The sequence below is a fragment of the Triticum urartu genome, chromosome 5 (assembly GCF_003073215.2).
Source record: "Triticum urartu cultivar G1812 chromosome 5, Tu2.1, whole genome shotgun sequence".
Taxonomy (NCBI): domain Eukaryota; kingdom Viridiplantae; phylum Streptophyta; class Magnoliopsida; order Poales; family Poaceae; genus Triticum; species Triticum urartu.
The window spans coordinates 87,674,401-87,701,034 of record NC_053026.1 but is presented as its reverse complement, the minus strand read 5'-3'; positions in this window follow the sequence as shown (position 1 = coordinate 87,701,034).

Sequence of the window (26,634 nt, the reverse complement as noted above, 5' to 3'; positions counted from 1 at the left end):
GGGACCGGCTTGGGGGATGGAACCTTGTCCGGCATCAAGCTCGGGACGCGTCATCAATACCGAACACATTAACCAGCTAAGTTGCCTTCATGCTCAAAGTTTTAAATTTTTAACTTGTGTTCGGTTCGACCAAGCATTATACCTTTTTGAAAAAGAAGTTGCCTGTAAAGAATCTCCTTGTCAAAACTTTGTTTGTGACACACAAATTCAAATACCCCGTTTACTTGGGGGCTCCCTTGATGGAGCTTTTCCTCTTGCATATGATCATACTTGTACGGCTTCGTTCCTTGTTCGTTTATTACGCCACAATATGCACCATATTGACCTAAGCGATTTGCAAGCTGGGTTGCCTGGCTCCTGTGCTTACCCCCACGTTCCCGACTGTTCGGCTAGGGAGTAAAGGGAGCACCTCTGCGATTGTCACGATTGGGTCATCCAAGCTCTGACCTTAGACTGGGTGAAGCCGAAAGCTAGCGCTCTTATTGTTTTCAATCATGGTCGGCACACAACGGAACTCATGAGTACAAAAATCTATTGCACAAGTCTCATAGTAATAATGAGCACCGAAGAAAGGTATCGGTGGGGGCACTATTTTCTTCGAAGATGCTTCTTACACTTCGTTAGTAATATAGCATAAGTTCCCTGAGCACGCTTTGTTTGTTACAGCCTTATGGCCTGATTGCCTGGTCATCGGAAACACCGTTGATACTCTCGACAGGCGGAGTACATGACACTTTTCGGCCCTTGGCCGAAGAGGGAGAAGCCGACGGTTGGTTAAGACTTGTTTAAAGTTCGGGTGAACACAAATATGATATAAGTACTTCGGTACATACAATCATTATACATAAATTTTTTACACAAGTCACTTGGGGGCTCTTAAAATTTATATATGAGCTGTAAATGTCTTTTCTTCTTGGTCGTTGTCAAAACACGAGAAAAGCACAATTTTTTCTTTCTCTTCCAATTTTCGGATTGGCACCAAACAATTGATCTTGTTCGGACATCATGTTTTTACTGACGTTTTTGGTTTTCCAAGCTTTTTGGCACTTTTAAACACTTTGTGTGTTTCCAGCACAAGTCTCACAGTGCAATGCCGGACACCTTTATAGATTCGGCAAAAACATTCTCGGATCTCACTATATATGCATTGGTTTTGAATTGTGTCTTCGGTCAATAGTTGGGTTGCCCGGCTCCTGCGCTTGCCTCCTACGTTCTGCTTTGTTCGGCTAGGTGTGCAAAGGGAGAACCATTGCGATTGTGCTTCCAGCTCACATGGTTAAGCACCTCAGTGGAGAAAGCCGAAAACTGACTGTCACAATAAGCGTAAACTGGTCAGCGAACCGATGACGGTGTTAAATGACGGGCCATTCATAATAATGGCCGAAGTGTTTACGGCTTGACCTCGACTGTCGCCGAACACTACCGGGGGCTATTAACTGGCCTCCCAAACTAAATCCTCGATATTTTTCTCTTACATTAGAGCTGAGGTTTCCTGATCATGCTTAGCATGACAACCCAAAGAAAGGAACCGATAGCGGGACTTTTTTCTTTGGAAGACATTTCTTATGTTAAATAGCAATATAACATATCCCTCTGCGTACCTTTGTTTATAAAACCGTATGGCCAGATTGCCTTGTTTGTCGTAAATCTTTGCCCTCATAAAGGCTTTATAAAGTAGGACAAACACTCCTCGGCTACTGGCCGAAGAGGTGGAAGCCGATGGTCGGTCAACAAAGTTTTGTACAATGCAGATCCGGGCATTAATGACGTAAAGTACTGGGATACATAGAGTCATTACACATAATTTGTGATTTTACTATGGATATCGATCCTTAATTCGGCCACCCGTGCCCACATTAAGGCTCGGGGGCTACTGGGCTTCGGGCTTACTATTTACAAATATTAAAGGGGCACATCGATCCCCTGATCTGGTGTTGCCACCCGACCAGTGTCTCAGGGGCTACTGCATTTCCTATCCAATGCAGAAAATTTTAAGTGCAATACAGTTTCTGAGGAGATTATGATCCTCATGTTGGTAGGCCGCACCCAACCTGAGTCTCGAGGACTGAGCACGCCGCTTTTTGTGTCCCGAAGTATTCTGCCGAGCTAGGACTTGATCCTCAGGCCAACTTTGCAAATCAACCCGAGTCTCAGGGCTATTGGGATCATCGGTCTTACGTCATCCTTCAAGTGCATCTCAGGTTTTAAACCGATACACACCTTGAGGGCTACTGGCTATATATCTCGGCAGAAAATAAATTGCACCAATAAAAAATATTGACAAAAAATCAGCCCGCGGTCGGGGTGGTGCACCATCTTGGAAGCAGTCCGGCATAAAGCTCGGGCGCTAGCGGCTAGCTCCATAGAGGGCATTTCCGGCATTAAGCTCGGCTAAACTCCTTCAACTTTTTTGGACCAAGATGGTCCATGGCATCTTGGATATAGTCCAGCGTTGGAGCTTGGACACAGTCCAGCGTTGGAGCTCGGAAGTAGTACGGCAGTGGTGCTCGGCTGCAAAAGATACCTCGAATGCAGTCCGGCGTTAGAGCTCGGACGCAAGAGGACACTGCCTCCTGGGAATAACTTCAAACCCGAGGTATGGCATAAAAATAATAAGGCATTGATAAAGGCCGGAAACTTAAGGGGGCTCCTCAGATACCCGACGTATAAACTCTTCGGATTCACTTTGGCGATCCTCAAGATCAAAGATGAGAAGATTTGTTGAACCAGTTTTCCAGACCGATGACCAAAGATGAATAATAGTTCAGAAGAATCGAGGAGCGTCCCTAACTTGAAGACCGGTTCAGGGGGCTACTGACGGTGTCCTGGACTAGGGGGTACTCACCACGTCATCTCCCGATCTGTTAGAATGGGCCGAGGACCCCCATGGCCGTATACTCATGGGCCAGTTCGGACAGCTGCCGCATACAAGGAAGATTCCACAAGACTTCGCGATCAAGGCAAGGACTTCTCCCCACCGGCGTATTCGGCTAGGACTCTTGTTATCCGAGGCCTCTGGTGCATTATATAAACCGAGGCCAGGCTAGTCGATAGATATATACATACAATCATACCATAGGCTAGCTTCTAGGGTTTAGCCTCTACGATCTCGTGCTAGATCAACTCTTGTAATACTCATATCATCAAGATCAATCAAGCAGGACATAGGGTATTACCTCCATAAAGAGGGCCCGAACCTGGGTAAAACATCATGTCCCCTGCCTCCTGTTACCATCCGCCTTAGACGCACAGTTCAGGACCCCCTACCTGAGATCCGCTGGTTTTGACACCGACAGTCATCATAAATAAGACGACTGGTGGCGGTTGGGTGGTCTACAGGTGGGGACGCGGCGAACGACAAGGAGACGTGCAGCGCGTCCTCGCCGACGCATTCCAGGCGCAATTTTGGGCCGGAAATGGGTCGGCGCGGATGCCAGGTGGACGTGATTTGAGTTCGGGTCGGCGTGTTAGGCCTCCACTTTTGTCCGCACCGATCCAAATGGACGCGGGTGGACGAAATGGGTCACCGCATTGGAGCTGCTATCATGATTTTCTTTGTCAGGATATCTCCATGAAATAGCTTGGCCACACAAGTCCTTGATTTTCTGTATGACCATGAATGTGATTAGGGAAATATTTTAGGCCTCATCCCTTGCACTTGTTTCCCAACCTGGGTCCGCACATATATGACATATACTCGGGGCATGTAGCTATACAGAACTCATTGTTGAGGTCAATCATACAAGAGGGTGACAAGAGTTCTGGAGATCACCTTGTCAGGTGCGGGAATATTGGCCTTGGTGACCTTTGTCAAGATTGTTGATTCTATGATGTCACCTCTAGAGCTTGTCGATCCTTTCATTACATGAGATGTCTCTCTGCTTATCTTCATTGACCTGACTCATGAGGTTTTAGGATCCTTACCTTTCTTAGGTATATCTGCTTGATCACTGTTGCATCTCGTGTGGGGGACTGGTCTGACCGGGGATGCATGCTCACCATATGCATAAGAATAATATGCCATCGAACACTCGGTCCTTACGGTAGGCATATGTTTTGACTGAATGGCACCTCTGAAAAAATTATTGCAAATCTGATCCTTGAACTGCATTGTCATATACTGCCAACTCACTGTGTCATATCTTGTAACAATACTGAATATGACATGCGGTGTCGTACTAAAGAAGGCAAGGTGTTGGGAATATAGCTACCAGGTAAGACCCGCCTAGGAGGGGCCGGGTCAGCCCCAATGGCGGGTTACAAAAGAAGCCCAGTAACATTCAAGGCGATAGTTTATTAAGACTTATAAAAGGCCTAAGCCCAGAGGTGGCTTAAGGCCCAATATTGTAAACTGTCATATGTAAGCAAAGACTTGTAAAGAAAGGCATGTAAAAGAAGTCACCAAGCCGGACACGTTTTATGAGCCGGCCGGGACTCTGTAGGCCGCCAGGCGTCAACCCGTGTATATAAGGGGACGACCCGGCGGCGGCTTAGGGCAAGAGACAACAACTCGAAGCCAGTACAAGAATATTCGCTCCCTGGTCTTCGAAACCCCAGCAATTCCAAACACAACTAGACGTAGGCTTTTACCTTCATCGTAAGGGGCCGGACTATATAAAACCTCTCGCGTCGTTTGTCCCGATTAACCCCTTTAAGCTTCCTAGTTGCGATGGCCCTACGACCAACTCCTTTCACTAGGACATCTGCCGTGACAATTCAACGACAGTTGGCACCCACCGTGGGGCCAGCGCATGGTGGATTTGAGTTCTTGAAGGGCAACTTTAAAGGGCTCAAGGGATACACTGTGGGCCGGATGACCAAGAGTCGTCGTGGCAAACTATACATCGATGACGAAGGCTGGGGCCCGAGGTCGGCTCGATTAAGTACGGGTACTGGGTCCCCTTCGGCAGAATTCATGTCTTCATCGGCCGGATCGGCGAATCGGGCCCTGAGCCGAACGTCCACACCAACCTCATCGAGACGGCTCAGCGCGCGAGATCCGCCCGGGTTCAACCTGCCGTGAGGCATGCCTTCGTCGGTTGAGTCCATGGAGGTTAATACTCTGAAGGATTAGTGGATGGCGGTGAGACGAGCATCTGTTCTGACGCTACGTCATCAACAGGCGAGATATATTCTTTGTACCAACTGCAAGATGGCATGCTCGGGGGATGTTCCGATGGCAGCAGTATTGTGGACCCCATTTGAGCCACCGAATCGAGCCGGAGTCTTCATGGCGGGCACTCAACCTGGGCAGAACTCCACGGCTGCAGCGGCAACAACCACCGGGTCAGCAGCGGCCGGGTCAGGAGACCCCACACGCCCCCAGGCTCAGATGCTAATGGACCTCATGGATAAGTTGACGGCTCTGTTGACTGTTGTGGTGGAGCCGGTGGATAAGGCCCGGCATGACGCGGAGCTGGCACGAGTACGCGAAGAGATGGCACAGGCCAAGGAAAATTTAGCAGTAGAAGAGGTCAGGATGGCCGCAGGGCGGGCGGCTTTGGACGCTCGTGCTCAGCAGCTTCAAGCGGAGACTTTCCAGCTCTCGATGGATCTAAATGCGTCAAATGAGGTCATGAGGAGAAGGCACCCGAAAATTCAGTCACGCCTACCTCTGACGTTCGATCCTAGGAACCTTTTCCACACACCCGGGGCCGGTCCAAGTAACCCGCCGGAGGGAAATCGGATCACGACACCCGGAGCGCTGGTTCAGCCGCGGGCCATGGAGCCACCTCGTATGAATACCGCTCCGCCTGATTATACACCAATTCCACCGGGTCACTTTTCCAATCCTTTGGAGAATCTCATTGTTGTGTCGGCTCGTTTGGCAGCTCTCCCGATGGAAGGCGACTCTCCGACAGCAATCGAAACACGAAGGGTGCGAGAACTTCTTCAGACGGATCTGGCACAGTAGGATGCGTACTCTTACAGTCGGGACAGAATCCACTCAACCCCTCGCCCAAGCCGGAGCCCAAGCTATAGCAGGCATATGGACTCAGCCGAAATGTCAAGCAACGCTCAACGCTCTAACCAACCACGCAGGCTTGAGCTGGCACAGGGTGGAGCCCTTAACTTGGCGGATCAGGAGAGGATCCGTCAAGACGCTGAACGGGCGATTCAACTAGCAGCTGAGCAGGCGGCTCATCAGGCTTTTCCGGCTTATCCAGCAACCTCTGTTGAGGCAGGAGTAGCCACAAGAACAGGAGGTGTCCTTGCCTGGTGCCAGCTATACGTAGTGAGCGCTTGCCAAAAGACTTCAAGGGGCCTCGTAAGGTGCCTAATTACACGGCCGACTTGCAGCCTGGGGCCTGGATTGAGAGTTATGAGATGGTGATGGAGCTGTTGGAAGTCACCGATGCAGCAATGGCTAAGTATTTCACTATGATGTTGGATGGAACGGCTCGCACTTGGTTGAAAGGATTGCCCCCCAATTCCATCGGCTCATGGGCGGAGTTAAAAGCCCGGTTCATTCAGAACTTCAAGGACACATGCAAAAAACCTATGTCAATCATGGACCTGACTAATTGTAAGCAAGAGGAAGGTGAGTCCACAACCCATTGGGTGCGCCAGGTCAAGGAGATAATACATTCATCTAATAAGGTGGATGCCAACTCAGCAGTCTTAATGTTGGAGAAAAATTGCCGTTTTGAACCTCTGAAGCAGAAGCTGGGGCGGCTCAAGCATGACTACAATGACATGGGCCAGTTGATGGCGGCTCTGGTCAAGTATGCTGATTCTGACAGTACCAATGATCCCGTGTCTGATGAAGAAACAACAGGGAAGGGAAACAAGAACGGCAACAGCAAGGGTCAACAGCATAACCCGGCAAATCAAGGAGGTAATAAACGTGAGGCTGATGAATTTGTGGCTAACACCAATGCATAGGGCAACAACCAATGGTGCAAGGGTAGGCAACCCCCTCGGTCAGGCGGGTCAGTTCCCACCCTCGAGCAACTATTGAATGAACCTTGTCCAAGACATGGCACCCGGGAAAAGCCAGCCACCCATCTGTGGAAGGACTGTACAATCATGAAAGCATTTAAAAATTCCAACACATTTGATGGAAGTCCCGGGTCTGGCGGTGGTTTAGGTGGAGGCGGCTTTCATGGCCCGGGCGCCGGTTCAGGTGGAGGTGGTTTTCACGGTCAGGGCCATCCGGGTAACCAGGGAGGTTATAATCCACAACCCGGCCAAAGTAATCAGCAGCAACAGTCCAGATATTAGAGCAACCCAAAACAGTTGAATAGTGGGCAGTACCATGTATTTACCACTAGTTTATGCAAGAGGGACCAGAAGCTTCATAAGAGGGCGGTCAATGCCGTGGAGCCGGCAATTCCACGTTATTTGAGGTGGTCAGAACAGCCTATTGTGTGGAGCAGAGAAGATCATCCTCCCCGGGTTGATAATCCGGGTCACTTAGCCTTGGTAGTGGCACCTCAGGTTGGTGGATATAAATTCAGTAAAGTGCTCATGGATGGAGGCAGTAGCATCAACATCCTCTACTATGAGACGTTCCGTCGGATGGGGTTGACTGATAAGAGTCTTAAGCAATCCAACACTGTTTTCACGGTGTTGTGCCTGGAAAGTCGGCATACCCAATTGGTAAGATTGAACCGGAAGTAGCCTTTGGGAATGAATATGATTCCAGGGCTGAGAAGTTAACTTTTGAGGTGGTTAAGATCAAAAGCCCATATCATGCTCTGTTTGGACGGCCGGCTTACGCCAAGTTCATGGCTCGGTCGTGTTATGTATATCTGCAGCTCACGATGCCAGGTTATAAAGGCACCATTACAGTGCATGGAAGCCAGAAAATGGCCCTGGAGTGTGAAGAAGGAGATGCCGCTTATGCTGAGTATGTTTGTGCAATAGAGGATTTGAAGTTTTATAAAGATAATGTTGACCCGGCAGACATGACGTCTTTAAAGAAGCCAACTACGGAACATGAACCGGTGTTAAAATTCAAGTCAGTTGATGACACCAAAATGGTCGATTTTGTGCCTGGCGACTCATCCAAGCAGTTCATCATCAGTGCCAACTTGGATCCAAAATAGGAAAGCACACTCATCGAGTTCATCTGTGAGAACCGGGACATCTTTGCATGGAAACCTTCTGACATGTCGGGTGTCCCAAGAGAACTCACTGAGCACACTCTTAATATTGATCTGAATTTAAGCCGGTCAGGCAGTTTCTTGGACGGTTTAATGAAGAAAGGCACAAGGCCATTGGAGAAGAGGTGGCCCGGCTCTTGGCGGCTGGGTTCATCATTGAAGTTTTTCACCGGAGTGGTTGGCTAACCCGGTGCTTGTACTCAAGAAGAACGGCACCTGGCGTATGTGTGTGGATTACACCGATTTGAACAAAGCTTGTCCGACTGACCCTTTTGCTCTCCCTCGTATTTATCAGATCATTGATGCTACGGCGGGTTGCGAGCGTTTGAGTTTTTTGGATGCATACTCAGGTTATCATCAGATCAAGATGGCAGTTAAGGACCAGGAGAAAACAGCTTTCATCACTCCGTTTGGAGCCTTCTGCTATGTGTCTACGCCTTTTGGGCTCAAAAGTGCCCAGGCGACTAATCAACGGTGTGTACAGAATTGCCTTCACAATCAGATTGGGTGTAATGTTCATGCTTATGTGGATGATACAGTGGTGAAATCCAGAGAAGAAGAAACCTTTGTAACAGATTTGAAGGAGACCTTTGATAACCTCCGGGTCTACAAGATGATGCTTAACCCGGCCAAGTATGTTTTTGGAGTCCCAACTGGCAAGCTCTTGGGTTTTTTGGTGTCTAAAAGAGGTATTGAAGCTAACCCGGAGAAAATTAAGGCAATCACCTCCCTGGCCAAACCGGTGTGCATCAATGCCGTTCAACGGTTGGCGGGTCGCGTCGTTGCTTTGAGCCGGTTCATAAGCCGGTTAGGTGAGAAGGCGATGCCTTTGTATCAGATGATGAAAAAGACGGATGACTTTGTTTGGAGTGATGCTGCAACCTCTGCTTTTGAGGATCTGAAGAAACAGCTTGCTGAGCCGCCGGTTCTTGCTGCTCCGGTTCAGAAAGGACCGCTATTGTTATATGTAGCTGCTAACTCATGAGTTGTTAGTGTGGCAATTGTGGTGGAGCGCAAGGAGGCTGGCAAGGAACATCCGGTCCAACGGCTGGTTTACTACGTCAGTGAGGTGTTGATTGAATCTAAACAAAGATATCCACATTGACAGAAGCTCGTTTATGGGGTGTTCATGGCAAGCCAGAAGCTCAAACATTACATTACTTTTAGGGTCACCCAATCACTGTGGTTAGCTCTGCTCCTTTAGGAGACATTATTCAAAATAGAGAAGCCACAGGACGAGTTGCCAAGTGGGCTATTAAACTTGGGTCTCATGGTTTAAGGTATATGCCACGTACTGCGATCAAATCTCAAGCGCTGTTGGACTTCATTAACGACTAGACAGAGTTGCAGATGCCAGAGGAGAAACCAGACAACACATATTGGACAATTCATTTTGATGGGTCCAGATAGTTGGAAGGCTCGGGGGCTGGAGTCGTTTTAACCTCTCCTTGAGGGGACAAGTTTTGTTATGTGTTGCGGTTAATGTTTCCTTGTACTAACAACGCAGCAGAGTATGAAGCCTTGCTCCATGGTCTTTGAATGGCTAAAGAGATGAGCTTGAGCCGGGTCTGGTGTCTTGGCGATTCAGATTTGGTGGCACAGCAGGTGTCAGGCAAGTGGGATTCCAAGGACCCTCCCATGGCGGCTTATCACCATGAAGTCAACGCTGTTGCAGGACATTTTAAAGCTTATCAGGTGGAACACATTGACCGTAGGAAGACCAAAGCGGCCGATGCTTTAAGCCGGTTGGGATCTCAGCGTAAGCCGGTGCCACCTAACACCTTTTTGGATGTTTTGCATAACCCATCTGTTAAGTTACCTACAGAAGAAGATTTGGCCATTCCTGAACCAGAGGCATAGTTGGTGGCGGCTCTTCACGTCATCCCAGATTGGACAGTACCGTTCTTGGATTACATGACCCGGGGCGAGTTGCCAGAGGATGAGACCCTGGCCCGACAGATAACCTGGCGGTCCAAGTCAATGACGATTTCTGACGGAGAGTTATACCATCGCAGCGTAACTGGAGCGTTTCAGCGGTGTGTTTCTCCCGAAGAAGGCCAAGAAATACTTCGTGAGATCCATGAAGGGGATTGTGGTCATCACGCCGGGTCAAAATCTCTTGGCCAAAGCTTTTCATCATGGTTTTTTACTGGTTGATGGCTCACACTGATACAGAGGATCTGGTCAGTAGGTGTGATGGATGTCAAAAATTTGCATGACGAGCACATGTGCCGGCTCAAGAGTTGCGGATGATTCCAATCAGTTGTCCGTTTCCAGTCAGGGGGCTTGATATAGTTGGACCTTTCAAAAGGTCTAAGGATAAAAAGACACATCTTTTAGTGGCAGTTGACAAATTCACAAAATGGGTTGAGGCAGAGCCAGTGAGTAAGTGTGATGTAGCCACGGCGGTTCAGTTCATGAAAAAGGTGATCTTTCGCTTCGGTTTTCCACACAGCATTATCACTGACAATGGCACTAATTTATCCCAAGGGGCTATGGAGGAGTTTTGTCAACGGGAGCATATCCGGCTTGATGTTTCTTCTGTAGCTCACCCTCAATCCAATGGTCAGGCTGAGAAAGAAAATCAGGAAATCTTAAAAGGTCTCAAGCCCCGGCTTATGGTTCCCTTACAACGGATGCCGGGTTGTTGGGTAGAGGAGTTACCCTTGGTGCTGTGGAGTATCAACACCACTCCTAACAGGTCTACAGGTTATACACCTTTCTTCATGGTTTATGGAGCGGAAGCGGTGCTGCCTAGTGACATCTGTCATGACTCGCATCGTGTGGTGGCTTACGTTGAAGCTAATAACGAGCAAGCCCGACAGGATGCACTTGACTTGTTAGATGAGGAGATAGACTTAGCAGCGGCTCGATGAGCAATTTATCAATAGGACCTATGCCGTTATCACAGCCGCTTGGTTAAATCCAGGACCTTTCAAGAAGGTGACCTGGTGCTCCAGCTCATCCAGGACCTGTCAGATGCACACAAGCTATCCCCGCCTTGGGAAGGACCCTTTGTGGTCAGCAAGAATTTAAACAACGGGTCGTATTACCTCATCGATGTTCGAGAGCATAAAGACTCACGTAAGTCGGAGGAGGAGACCCGCCGGCAGTGGAACATTGCTCAACTTTGGCCATACTACACCTGAGCCACCGGCTCTCGTCATGTACATACTTGGACGTTGTATATACTATGATAAGTAATAAAGCAGGACCTCTGTCCTTTTCCTTTTCAAAGATTATATACCTTTACTCTTTTTCACTATTTAAATGACTATTAAGGAGCTGATCATGTCTGAATCAAGTTTAACCTTTTTGGTTCAGCTTATGGTCGTATTCGACTAGCTGTAAATCTCATGATCACTTGGGGGCTTCCTGTTCAAACATAGGTCGTATTCGAACCAAAGAGAACATAGCTGTCGTAACCCTCTTGACCGGCTCAAAGCCAAACTCACTAGGGGGCTTCTTGATCGTATCCGAATCATAGCTTAACCCATTTTGGGTCAAACTTGGATCGTATTTGAATCAGGGTCATTAAAAACCTCCCAGGTCATTTAGGGGCTTCCTGTTCAAACATAGGTCGTATTCGAACCAAAGAGAACATAGCTGTCGGTACCCTCTTGATTGGCGCAATGCCAAAGCCACTTGGGGCTATATGATCGTATTCGAATCTTAGCTTAAACCCCTTTGGTCCGATTTACTAATCGTATTCGAATCATAAACCACCAACTTTCAGTTACAAAGTTAATTTATATTGTTTGCAATCTGCTGTTTATCTTACTGGTCTTTTATTATCTCAATTTTAACGATTAGCACAGTCTTTTCAACGGCTTGACTATTTGACAATAAGCTGCCAAGGCATGATGATCATCAGGCATGAAGAAGCATTAACTTCTCAAAAAAGGACTGGGTCATGTAAACCGGTTGTCCAGATGCAAAAGATACATGTATGACTGTTATTTATGAATAGTTCTTTCTGTGTTAATCAAAGGTTGTTTCAACCTTGTTTATTTTCACGTCTGGTTCTGTTTTTTCTACTATGATAAAACCGTTGGTCATGTACCGGGTGTTCCGACCCGTTCGGTGCTAAACCGCCAAGCCAGTTTTTTCCTTTTCTACAGGAACAGAGCTGAAATATTACAGAGATAACCACAAATGTGACACATATATTGACATCAGGAAGCAAAGAGTCACACACGGCATCTCATGCACGATGGCATAGGAAAAATATGTAGTTGTTTCAAGCTAAATCTATTACAAGGCCTTAAAGAGCCCACAAAGATGGTTCTCACTCTTCCCTCGCTAGTTCACCTCCTTCTACTAATTGGAAGCTGGGATTGGACCACTCAAAGCCGTTCATGGCAACGAACTCTGCTTCATCATCAATCAGGCCAGCCGGATCAACTTCCGGAGCAAACGTATGTTGACGAACCGGCGGGATAAGATCTGTCACCTTGTAAGAGGGAGTCGCCATCTTCTTATTCTCCAAATCAAAACCCGGCTGATATTTGTCAATGTTGGTCTCATCTCCAAGAACGGTAGCCTGAGGTCGAACTCCCCTCACGCAAGCAACGAAGTCATCTTGCTCAAATAGAGAACCGTCTTCCTTCACGGTAGGGTACCCCCTAGCTACATCCGACGGGTCTAGATCTGGCACCCATGCTTTGGAGTGGCTCAGGGCAGTCAAAGCTCTGACTCTAGCACATGATCATTTGACTTTTTAAACCTGGCAGCTAAGATTGACAATTTTTTCAAGACATCACTAAGCCGATTGGGTCCTTGGTTGGCAGGAGAGATAGCAGCAAGTGCTCGTTGAGCGCCAGTGTACAACTGCTCCACTAAGGTATAGACCGCCTTCAGTTTAGTCACATTATCTTGGCTAAAAATTTTGCTTCGCGGACCTGCACATATTTTTTAAACAACGGGTCAGCAGGCGGTTTATATTCTGAGTCAAAAGAAGGTACAAAAAAGATCAATACATATGGCTTACCAAAGATGGCGGAAACCATTTGAGACACCCGATTCTTTAAGCCGGTGAGCTCCGTGGTAACCTCCTCAAGAGCTGCTTCAGCTTTTTCAGCACGTTGTGTGAGCAGCGTCTTTTTTCGGCCCAGGATTTCTTTTTGGCAGTCGAGCTGGTTTTCAATTTTTCCGTCTCAGCAAGACTCAATTGAAGTTTAGAATCAGTAGACTTGATTTCTGCCTCTTGATCCGCCAGCCGGGTCTTTGCATTAGTTAATTGGGAGCCCAGTTTAGATAGGGCGTTCTACAAAACATACATAGGTGTGTCAAGGATTAAACTAAAAGTTATAAAGATTCAAGTCTCAAGTACTCTGCACTGCAGTACTACTTGACACTTGGGGGCTAATGTCTGCCAAAACAACTTCTTATGACTCTTATATATTTCAAGTCCCAGGTACCTTACAAAGTAACAGCACTTGGCACTTGGGGGCTAATGCATGATATTCAGAAAGTTTCTCAAGATTAAGCCAGATTACAATATTTGTTGGGATTAGTAAAAGACAGCTATGAAGTTAAGTACCGGTTCATTTATGATAAATTGAGCCAACCCTTGGGGACTACAGGTGAAGTTTACACTATTTTATTGGACTTCTTGAAAAACTTAGAGAGAAGATATCAATCTATATCATAAACTCTCCAGATCATTCAGGTTCATCATCTGAAGACTTGGGGGCTGGCAGAGTATAAGTAAACCGGAGAACATACCTCATATTTTAGATGCAATTGCTTGACCATCTCAATTTCTGACTCACGGCCGGAGTGAACATGGCTGAGATAGCCGAACAATATGTCACTAGCGTTCAGATGAGTGTAGTGAGAAATGTCAAAACACACTTTCTGTCTCTCCAAGGCTTCTTGTTTAGCAGTGTGTCGAGCTAACACAGTAGGAGTCCCCGGTTCAACAAAACGGCTACCAGTGACCAGAACATCATGATCAGAAGATGATGGAGTGTTAGCTGAACTGGATGGTCTCGCGGTAGAGGGGTTAACAACGGTATCATTAGCTAACGGCTCAGGAGGATCCAATTGAGCATTGGCAGCCCGGTCTTCTGGTGCTTCAGTTTGAGGGGGAGAAGTTGGCATGGCCGGTTCAGGCGCAAGGACTGACGGGTCTTCCGCCGGTTTAGTCACCTTGGCCTTCTTGGACTTGGCTTGGCCACTAAGAAAGATGTTATGAGATAGTCAGTACAAAGATGCAGTTTGAAAGACACGGAGGAAAGATGATTTTTTCCTTACCCAGGGGCAGTCTTGAAGGCCGAAAATTGAGTCTGAGATGAGTCGCCAGAAGAGCGAGACACCTCCTGCAAGGATAAAATAAAGTTAGTAATGCAAGGGAGAAGATCCATTAATGGAAAGTAAAAGATGAAGATAAAAGAGACCTCATTCTGGCGTTTTTGAGGAGTTTGTTGAAGAACGGAAGGCGGTTCATCGTCGTTCCGGACCTGATGACGGCTCTCATGTTGCTGCTTTTTCAAAAGAAAATGAGGGTCCAAATAAGCCAAAGGGTGTGAAAACCTTACTTTCCGGGTTACCAGTCGAAGTTTCTGTCTTGGCAAATGGGCTGAGTTGGAGGAAAAAGTTACCTCTTCTTCAACGGCCTGACTGGCCCCCATATCGTCCTGGCAATAGTCAGTGTCAATAAGGTTATTAAAAAACTGGCCAAGGGAGTCAAGGGCTACCTCCGACTCAGAAGTATCATCAAGCTTTAACAGGTCCTCAGTGGTGCTCGTTTTCTTCTTAGACCTCCGGGTCGTCTTCTTGGCGGTTATGGCGGCGGCTCTAGCCTTCTTGGCGGCTTCATGGTCATACATGGCTTTCCAGAAGTCAGATTTGGCATGTAAACAAGTAAACAAGATAAAAGGTCATGCAGGCATTTAAAACTGCTAAGAAAAATACAAAGAGAAAAAGGTCAGGGGATTTTTACCTCAGGCACCGGGTTAAGTTTGCAGAAGGGGTTTAACCCGACTTTACTTCAGTCTTCATATTTGCCGTTCACCAGGAGAGTTGACATTGAAACAATATTCAGTTAGTTGAATGGAGCTGTGACGAAGAGAGTCATTTGGGCCTCCACCATATTCATACATCAATTTGGATCGGCGGCTTAGAGGGATGACCCGCCACGAGACCCAGCAACGGGTCAAGTCAACTCTCGTTAAGCCGTTCCCCAATAAGGCGTTAATCCTTTTAATTGATGGAATAAGCTTCTTGCGTTCGGCGGCAGTGAGTTTGTCAGGGAGCACAAACTTGGAATCTAGACGCTCCGCGCGGTAACCCGGCAGTGGTTTCTCGTTGGCTGGTGAAGTGTCTTGACAATAGAACCAAGTCCGATTCCAGTCTTTGGGATGACTCGGCAAGACTATTAGGGGGAAGATGAAAGTGCGTTATATCGACTAGAGGGGGGGTGAATAGGCGATTTTTATGAAATTCTTCACTAAGGAATTTGCCGGTGAGGAAATTCCTTAGCGAAGAACTAGTAGCAGCGGAATAAGTACTCAAAAGTAAACATAACAGAATACAAGCATAGTCATCATGATGAAATGAAGATAGACACAGAGTACAGGAAGTGTAAGCACAGGATAACATAGGATGAAGACAAACAGACTGAAGAAATTGAACTGAGGAAATTGAGAAAGTCTTCAGTCAAAGTATTCAAACACAGATATGAACAAACACACAACATAGTTATAAGGAAATGAAAGAGTTGAGGGAATAGAACCAGTAAGCTTGGTGAAGACAGTGATTTGGTAGACCAGTTCCAACTGCTATCCAAGTTGTACGTCTGGTTGGAGTGGCTGAGTATTTAAACTCGAGGACACACAGTCCCGGACACCCAGTCCTGAACAAGTAGCTCAGGACACCAAGTCCTCACCGTATTCTCCTTGAACTAAGGTCACACAGACCTCTTCCAGTCACTCATGGTAAGTCTTCAGGTGACTTTCGAACCTTCACAAACTTGGTCACTCGGCGATCCAGAATTCCTCTTGGATGCTCTAGACCATGACGTCTGACCGTTTGGAAGAAGCACAGTCTTCAAAGGTAACAAGCGTCGGATCCACGCATGATCAATCTCTTCAGTGATGCTCAATCACTTGGGGTTTGTAGCTGTTTGGGTTTGGGTTTTTCCTCACTTGATGATTTTTGCTCAAAGTCCTCGAAGGATGGGTTGCTCTCAAATGACAAGTGTCAGTTTCTCTCGGAGCAGCCAACCAGCTAATGGTTGTAGGGGGCGGCTATTTATAGCCTAGGGAGCAGCCTGACATGATAAGACATAAATGCCCTTCAATGATATGACCGTTAGGTGGATAGATATTTTGGGACAGCTGGCGCATAGCACAGCAACGGTCAGAATTTTGAGTAGCAAAATCCTCAGGGCTATCATGTTCCTCACTGTGTAGGCAATCCACACTGGCGAATTCCTAACTCCTCAGTCAGAACAAATTCCTCAGAGACCAGAAGAACTTTGTCTCTGTCATTGAAGAATATGACTGGACTGAATGAGATTTCCAATGGCTTCACTCGAAGGGATTTGTAGGTGTAGGATTTTGAGTTGAGCATCACATGGAAATTTTTCCTTAGTATTTCCTCGACCCCCTTTAACAGTACGGTGTTTCCTATGACTCAAGAAAGAGAAAATGAAACTACAAAAACAAAAGTCTTCACGCTTCATGTTCCTCAAATGAATACCAATTCTTCAAGGTCACACCAATTTCTTCACTTTCAAAGTCTTCAGAAAGTCTTCGGAAATCCAAGGTCTTCAGTCGAAGAACTTCATTTTTACGGGTCGACTTTGTCTGTAAATATAAAACTCCTCATAGACTTATAGACCTGTGTACACTCACAAATGCAATAGTCCCTTAACCTATAAGTCTTCAATACACCAAAATCACTAAGGGGCACTAGATGCACTTACAATCTCCCCCTTTTTGGTGATTGATGACAATATAGGTTAAGTTTTCAACGGGGATAAACATATGAAGTGTAAGTACTGATATTGAGGAATTTGATTGCAAGATATAGAAGAACTCCCCTTAAAGATGTGCATAGTGAGGAATTTGCTTTTGAAGCAATGCACACTTGAAGAGTTGAATCATGGAGATCTCCACCTATATCTTGTAATTCATACACGCATTTGACATATAACAGTGAAGAATTTGAAATGCATGATGAAATATGGTGAGTGATGTAATTCAGCATGCGTGCATTATCATATATGAGGAATAAGCATGCAGAAAAACATATCAAAAGTATCAGAGCACCATCGGGTTTAAGTTTACAACTCGATCCAATAAAGTCTCAAAAGAACAAGAGTTGTAACTGAAAGTGCATTATATCGACTAGAGGGGGGGTGAATAGGCGATTTTTATGAAAGTCTTCAGAACATGGGAGTTTTGAAGACAAACGATAAAATTAAACCTATTACCATGCAGCGGAAGGTAGACTACACTAGGCAAACCATAGTCAAGTATTCAATGAAGTGAAAGCACAAAGACTAATAGCAGCTAGGTAGTAAGGATCAGGTAGGAAGATATTGTGAAGCCAAACAGAACACGCAGTCACTCAGTGAAGACAAATGATAGAGCAAACATACAATGACTTCACAAGGAGTAACATTAAGTAAAGTGAAGTGAAGATGAAACCAGTGAATCATTGAAGACAATGATTTGTTGGACCAGTTCCAGTTGCTGTGACAATTGTACGTCTGGTTGGAGCGGCTAGGTATTTAAACCTTAGGACACACAGTCCCGGACACCCAGTCCTGAACACGCAGCTCAGGACACCCAGTCCTCACCGTATTCTCCTTGAGCTAAGGTCACATAGACCTCACCCAATCACTCTGGTAAGTCTTCAAGGTAGACTCCCAAACCTTTACAGACTTCGTTCATCGGCAATCCACAATGTCTCTTGGATGCTCAGAACGCGACGCCTAACCGGCTGGAGGATGCACAGTCCTCAAGTGTAATAAGTCTTCAGATCACACAGACAAGAAGACTTAAGTGATGCCCAATTCTCTCTGGCTCTGGTGGTTAGGGCTTTTATCCTCGCAAGGAATTCTCTCTCAAAGGCTTCGAGGTGGGTTGCTCTCAAACGACAAAAGCCGTACTTTCAATCTGAGCAGCCAACCGTTTATGGTTGTAGGGGTGGGCTATTTATAGCCACTTGGCAACCCGACCTGATTTGTCCGAAATGACCCTGGGTCACTAAGGAACAGACACGTGTTCCAACGGTCAGATTTCAATCTCACACGACAACTTTACTTGGGCTACAAGCAAAGCTGACTTGTCCGACCTTGGACAAGATTCACTCTCATAGTCTTCACTCGAAGACATAGGTTTTTGGTTTAGGCATCACTTCAGTCATGCTGACTAGTTCTCTTGGACCCCACTTAACAGTACGGTGGTTTCTATGACTCAACACAAAAAGAAAGAGAACTACGAAAGATCTAAGTCTTCGAGCTCCATAGGCCTCATATAGTGTCTTCTCTTGTCATAGTCTTCAATGTGAATATCTTCATATACCACCTTTGACTTCAATGTCTTCATACATTTTTAGGGGTCATCTCTGGTAGTAAAACCGAATCAATGAGGGACTTCTACCTGTGTTATCCTGCAATTCTCACAAACACATTAGTCCCTCAACTAGGTTTGTCGTCAATACTCCAAAACCAACTAGGGGTGGCACTAGATGCACTTACAATCTCCCCCTTTTTGGTGATTGATGACAAACTAGTTGATGTTTTCAACGGGGAATATAATCTGTGAAATTGTAAAGGATAAGGAATTGTCTTCATAAGTTGCAAGGGCTCCCCGTGAAGATGTGCATATAAGTTAATTTTCTTTTGGAATGCAAATGCACATGGCAGGTTGTACTTGTGGAGATCCACTTCAACTTATGATGACAATCCACTATGCATGTGAAAGTATATGAAGATAATGACATGCATAATGGAAAATGGACGTCTGCAGAATGAGCTAAGTGCGGAATTTATCTTCGCAAAACAAGGTGGCAAATAAGTAGCAGACGACCATCTAGTTTAAGTGTTACAACTCATAAGAACCAAATGTAGCAAAAACGAGAGTTGTAAGCACGAAGCAAAATATAAGGCACCCGCCCATATGGACCCGCTTGAAGACTATCAATCTCATATGCTTCTCCCCCTTTTGTCAGTAATTACCAAAAAGGTTTGAAGACATAGAGCCTCTACTCGTTCCCATGAGGAGTAGGTGAAGTAGCAGGGTTGTTGGTGTTGTTTGGCGGTGCAGAAGAGCTTGGAGGTGCCGAAGGAGGTGGCGGTGAAGTAGCATCATCATCTTCTTCAATAATTCTGGCAGTCACTGTGGCAGCAGAGGAAGAGAACTCAGAGTCTTCAAGGGATGGAGTTCCTAGCAGCACAGCCCTTCGAGGAGGTGTGGAGTCAAACTTGAATCTCTCAGAGAAGCCATCCTCTTGAAGATCAGCTTCAGAACACATCATCATGAGCCCTTTCCATGTGCGGCGACAGGTTTCATGGGCAACGAAAGCATTCTTGGTGGCAAGATTTCGAGTGCGATTAACATCCACCAAGAGGCTTTTCATGTGACGCTTCAGCCAGTCATGATGCCTATCCTTCTTCTGATGTAGAGCCACAAGAAGCTCTCGAGTGTTGAGAACACGAGTGCGCTTCTTGGGTCTTGGAGCAGTGGCACTGTCAGTGGCTTTAGTGGAAGTAGGGTGCAGTGCACGTGTAGTGCCAGCCAAAGGATACACCCGAGAAACTGCTTCAACTCCTTCAACATTCTGAGTAAAACTCTGATGTTCTGCATTCTGAAGACTTAGAGGTTTCTTGGCAGGCTCAGAATATATGGCTTCAGTAGACATGTCCACGTCAGGCAAGAAGATCCGATGGTTGCGGGCTGAGGGCTGATACGAGATGGCGGGGTGTAGCTTGATCAGCCGCATGACCCAAGGGGCGTAGAACTTCAAACCAAACAGATCAATGCCTGATGCAGCAAGTTGGCGTATGAAGAAGTCATGTGCATTGAAGCATTTGCCATGAAGTATATAGAAGACCAAAGTCTTCATTGCACCCTGAAGCTTGGCATTTGGAGAGTGCCCTTTGATAGGTCAGAGAGTTCGCCTGATTATGTGATAGATGGTTCTTGGTAGATACTCAAGGTCTTCAACGAAGAACTCTGTGGGATAAGCAGCATCTTGGGGCAATGGCTTCATCATGCTGAGCATCTGACTCATATCAGGTTCTGGCCATTGAAAGATGCTCTCAATAGCTTCAGCATGCAGCTGACAGCCTTGCTCGAAGAGATCGCCAGGAGTGGGCAAGCCAGTGAGCTCAATGATGTCAAATGCATTGGCTTCGTGATGAACGTTGCTAGTCATCCACTCCAGGACCCAAGTCTTCGGATCTCTGCTGTACCCTCTGATGTGAAGTGTGGCATAGAATTGTAGCAGCAGCTCTTCATTCCAATGCTCTTCATCAGTAACAAACTGTAGCAGACCCACTTGCTTGAAGCAATCCAACGCTTCTTCTAGACAGGGCAGACCAGCTATAGCTTCAACGTCAAGGCGCTTGTGTGGGAAGATGCGACCTTGGTTGTAAAGAATGCAAGAGTAATAGCTTCGCTGAGGATAGCTCCAGAACTGATCAGATGATATCATTTCCCTTGAGTAGGGGTTCCTGGAGCTATTGAAGAACGTGTTGTCTGCCCTGAGGCCATTGATGTTGAAGGAGCCAGGTGCTGATGCAGGACCTGGAAACCTTGGCAGTCTTGGGATTGGCTTCTGGACCTGAGGCCTGTGCTCAACATGATAGTTGAATTGGGGATCGGCAGCAAACTCAGGAACAGAAGTGGCAGGATCAGTGGCTTCGCTATCTTCTGAAGCTTTTGCTGGGGAGGGCTCCACATTAGCTTCATTGGTGGTTGTGGCAGCCTCACGATTTTCATCCTCCACTTGACTAGCTGGAGGGTCGGTCACAAGCACATTCTCCTAGAGAACTACTTCTTGGTGGGACAGGGGAGTGGGATCTTGTGGGACTCCTTCTTCTGCGGCTGATGCAGCCGGAATGTCTTCAGCAGAGACTTGAGACCTTGGACCTTTGCGAAGCCTGCGGAGCGCAGACGATGCCTGTGGTGTTGGAGTGGGCTGGGCCTCATAGTCTTCTTCCTCTTGTGGGCGATCCGCCAATGAAGCATCCTGTGCAATTGGCGTCAGTGGACGACCAATGCTGATGAGTTCGCTGTTTTCAAACTGAGGAAGGAATGCACCATCGACTACATTGTCATGATGACCAATGTCTTGAGCAGCGAAGGGATCAGCTGCTGGATTGTCTTCAGCTTCATGAGCCTCTGAGGAAGCAGGCTCATGAATTGTCAGTTGTCATTCAACTTCAGGATAGACCATAGAAATGGGTTCAACTATCAAGGGCTCTGTGGAAGCAACCCGAGCTTTCTTGGTCTTCCTCTTCTTCTTGGAGGGGGCAGTAGGAGAGGCTTCAGAGTGTTTCCTCTTCTTGGCTTCAGCCTCAGCAGTCCTTGTCTTCTTGAGCTCTGAAGCTGTTGACCGGCTTTTTGGCTTCGAGCCAGTCAGTCTAGTTGGGAAGACAATCGGAACTGCTTCTTGCCTTGGTGCATCAGATTCAGCCGTAGCAGGCTTCTTCTTCTTCTTTGCGGCCATCTTGGGGTCGATGCCAGGACGCCCAAGTGCCTTGCACTTCTCAGACTCATTATAGGCTTGCACACATCTATCAGCCAGAGTCTTCATGCGCTCACGGGAACCCTGAGCTTCTGCACGCTTCTTCACAAAGGCTTCCTTGAGCTCGTGCATCATTGTCTTGAAGTTCTTCACTTCTTGCACGCTGAGCTTGGCCATATGCTTCTTGAACTAAGCCTTTTCATAGTCAATCTTCTGCTTCAGTTCAACAATGCGCTGGGGAATAGCAAGTTCTGAAGCAATGGCGCCTTGGAAGGCGACACTGAGGCCAATGGGTAGCTGCAGATCTTCAAAGCTGATGTTTGGCGTGTCAAACCACTCGTCAATGAAGTTGTGGATGATGGTGACATCAAAGAGAGGCAGATCATTGAAGATTTCTGCTTCTTCTTTGCTCTTGATGAGTTGCTCAAGAGCGTCATCTGCAAGATCTTCATCACTTGATAGATCAATGTCGTCGCTGCGCAGAATGGCAGCAGCCGTTAGCTCTTTGCCAGTGTGAGACAGAGGCATCTTGGCCTTCTGGGGCTTGGAGACGCGTGATAAGTCTTCAGACTGCACACTATCTTCAGGAGGTGCAATTGCCAGTGGCTTCGCCCTTGAGACTTTTGGTGAAGGGGCAGGTTTTGAAGCTTTAGGCTTCTTCAGCTTCTTTGTCTTCAGAGCTGCAGGAGCTTCTTCTGATTCAGTGTCAGCTGCAGGCTCATTCACTGCAGTCCTGTAACATCCCAAATTTTCAATTTGGAATGTTATACATTAGGTCATCATGCATATCATATTTTATTTTGCTTTTGGTTTTGATCCTAGAAAATCCTAAGCAACTCAAGGACCCATGGAGAGAGTTGGGGATTTCGTTATTTAAATATTTGAGTTTTCTCACATTATGTAAACAGGATCATTTGATTTTATTTATTTTATCATCAATTATTTCTATTACAAAAATATGACAGAGGGAATAAAATGACTTTCCCAAAATATAGAAATATTGAGGATTTAATAAAAAAATCAAATAAGATTTAATTTGGAATTTTTCGGTATTTTTATTTGAATTTAGGAAAAATGCACATTTTTTTAAAGTTGTAGTTTGGGCCCAAATAAATGTTCACTTTATCGGGCTTGATTTTAGGAACCCGACAAAATTTATTTCGTGATTTTTGGAGTCCGTTTAGTATTTCTTTTTATTTTTCTTCCGAGCGGAATTAAAAAAAACGCGAACCGACTACGGGCCGTATTCGGCCTAGACTCCGCCGGCTAAGGCTATAAAAGCCGCCGCCCTGGGGCCCGAAAGCCCAGCCGCCGCCACCACCTAAACCCTAACCCTAGCCCCTGTCCCGCCGCCGCCGCCGCCGCCGGAGCCGCGCGACTTTCGAGGTTCGCCGCCGCCTCTTTTTCCATGCAGTTTTTTTTAAAAAAACTTTCTGTTCGTCGTTTTTCTTTTTCGTCGGATTTTCCGCGGTTATTTTCTGATCGCGATTTCTGATCCGATTTTCGTTTTAGTATAACTTTTCGCTCGTTTATCGGAATCAGGCGATTCAAGCGCCTGGAGTTTCGTCTCGAAACCCTCTTTCCGAATAATCAACTTAAACAAGTTTTTGCTACTGTAAAATTTTCCCTAGATTCAGATTACTAGAACGAAGTTGTTTTCTTTCGCCGTTTGATCTCTTTTGCTTCGTTCGATTTGATTCTTTTGCCAACCAGGGTTCTTAAGTTGAACTTTCTGGTTAGATCTTCTATTTGAGTTTTACCTGTGCATTAGATGAGTACTTATTGTATGCTTGTTGTTTGTCTGCGATAGAATACCCGGAGTGCACCGCCTGTTATGTTGAATCTCTAGGTTACGCGGATCATCAGCAAGGCAAGTAACACTTTGATCATACCTTTTCTACAACCCAGTTTTATTGCATTAGATCAATCCTCACACATTGCATGATTAGGATCTAATTAAAATGTGGGATGGGAAGTAGATGAGGTAGTACCTATTACCTGTTTATTATCAAACCTTTGGGAGTTACTTCTACGTTTGCTTATATTGCCGTGCTATGCTAGTAGACGTGGATTGGGTGAGTGATATCCATGACAGATGTGAGATTGTTAATTAATGGTTTATTTAAGGTGGCAACCTAACACACATCTGGGTGGATTGAGGCACCTGGGGTTTCCAGGACTTGCCTATTTTCTTGGACCGCCACCCAGGCTCAAAGGGATCATGAGATTATTCATACTAGAAACCTCCGTGTGCAGCCACAAGCCATTATGGGCTCTGGCATAGTTGACTAAGTTGTGCGAACTCTTACAGTGGTAGACTAGCAGATGTAGGGGTTGTAGGTGGTACGGTCTACCCGATCGTAAGGTGCTAGCGCTTCTGAAAGACTATGTCTCGGTCATCCGTCTTCTCAAACATCATGTAGTGCGAGAAACCAAACGGAGGCGATCGAGTCTTGTGGGGAAAAGTGCGCAAACCTCTGCAGAGTGTAACAAACTAATCATGGTTAGCCGTGTCCCCGGTTATGGACAACTTGAGTATCTAGTACCTGGGTTATCATGTGAATCTCAACATGTTACTCTAAATTAATTTTGATGGGTTTTAATGATGTTACTTAATTGGGATTGAGAATGCTGTCAACCATTCTCAATGTTTCACAACCACCATGGTAGTAATCAATTCTATTCCTTTGAAGTAGGGAAAAATTGGCTTTACGCAAAAACTGTAACCATAGAGCTTTCCACCAGCCAAATATGCATATAGTATAGCTGTTGCATTCCATTACTCTCTATGTGTTACCTTGCCAGCATATTCCATGTGCTGACCTGTTTTCGGGCTGCAACGTTAATGTTGCAGACTTTCCAGACGACGATTAAGGAGTTTTTAGGTCGTGGTTCTATACTCAGTGATGCCGTTGGAGTTGATGGACTCACTTATCTTCCAAGCCTTCCGCTGTTATCGTTATTAGATGGCCTTAAGCCATACTTATTGTAATAAGTTCTCTTTTGAGACACTCGATGTAATAAGTGTGTGATTGCTACTCTGCTATAAATCCTCCGAGTACTGTGTGGTGTCAGCATTACTGATCCAGGGATGACACTGGAGCACAGAGATTAGACTGTTTGAGGTCTGGTCGCTACAGAGATGGTATCAGAGCACACGCTGGTTGTAGGACACGACCACTAAGCTAAGGACCTAGATCACTTTTCACTCTCTTCTCTTCTGACTTCTCATCTTTTCTACTCTTTAGGATGGCGGATGCAAGGAACAAGTTCACACAACCGGATGAAGATACACCCTTTGGACGCCACTTGAAGGAAGTCACTAGATACCTGAACATAGGAATACCAAGCTTCATGGGAACCTACAATGCCACTTTACCTGAAGAAGAGCGTTGGATGATTCAAGTTCAAGTTCCAGGAAGGACGTTCATGCCAGTCACCGAGCCCATAGAGTTTTCTTTTGATGCACCAACTTGGAGTCTAGGAAAGAGCATGGCAGCTCACATCACCATGGGACACATTGGAGAAGTCTACCGCAAGGATCTCAAGGATACTATCTACCAGATTTGCGGACGCCGAGATGAACACTGGGAGATGATCAGCACCAGGAAAGATAGATCAATTGCAGCTTTTATCCAGGAGTTAAACCAGCACATTCGACGACAGGAGAATCAGATGTGCGCCGACATGATAGATCTGAAGAAGGCTAAGACTAGAATCAAGGAACTGGAGGAAGAACTCAAGGCTACACGCGAAGGTTATGAAGAAGAAATTGAAGAATTGGTGGATAAGAATGCCGACCTAACAAAGAAGATTGGAATATTTATGGGAGGCCCGACACCAGTAGATGAAGACGAAGAACCCAAGGAGATTAGCCCGGAAGATTACATCATCATCGACGACACCGACTCGGAACAAGATAGTAGCGATGATGTCTATGTTGATGAAGCAGGAGCAGATATCATGGAGTCTACAACCGTAGAGTATTTCTAGTAGACCACCTCATCAGCAGTAGTAGTCCACCATGTAAATATAGTAGTCCGAGCACTTTTGCGATAGTTAGATCGATTGTATGTCTTGTTTGTTTGATTGAAGTGAATTCTGTGCTTTTGCCTCATGTGCATATGGGTAGTGTTTTCTCTTTAGACCCCCTCTATTCTTATATCTCATCTTTTCTAAACCCTCAGATGCCTCCGAGACGTGACCCCGGATTTGCCTTTCCGCCGGAGCTCACCCAGTTGATCCAGCAGCAGAACACCTTGATGCAGTTGCTAGTTCAGAATCAGAATCAGGGGAACAACAACAACCCACCACCACCACCACCACCTGTTGACCACTTAGCCCATTTTCTTAGGCTGAATCCGCCGGTGTTTTCCAGTAGCATCGAGCCGATAGTAGCAGATGATTGGCTCCGCAAGATAACTAGGGAGTTGACCATAGCAGGATGCACAGATGTGGAGAAGGTTAAGTTTGCCGCACATCAGTTAGAAGGACCCACAACATCTTGGTGGGAAAATTTCACAGCCACCTTCCCAGTCGACACTGTCACATGGGACCAGTTTCAGCAGGCTTTTCGTACTGCCCATGTTTCAGCAGGAGCAATGGCCATGAAGAAGCGTGAGTTTTGTAACTTGCGCCAAGGAGGACGGACAGTTGGCCAGTATGTGGAGGAGTTTAGTAAGTTAGCACGTTATGCCCCAGATGACGTTGCTACAGATGCAGCTAAGCAGGAGAAATTCCTGGAAGGACTGAATGATGAGTTGAGTATGCAGTTGATGGTAGCCACCTTCAACAACTACCAGGAGTTGGTAGATCGTGC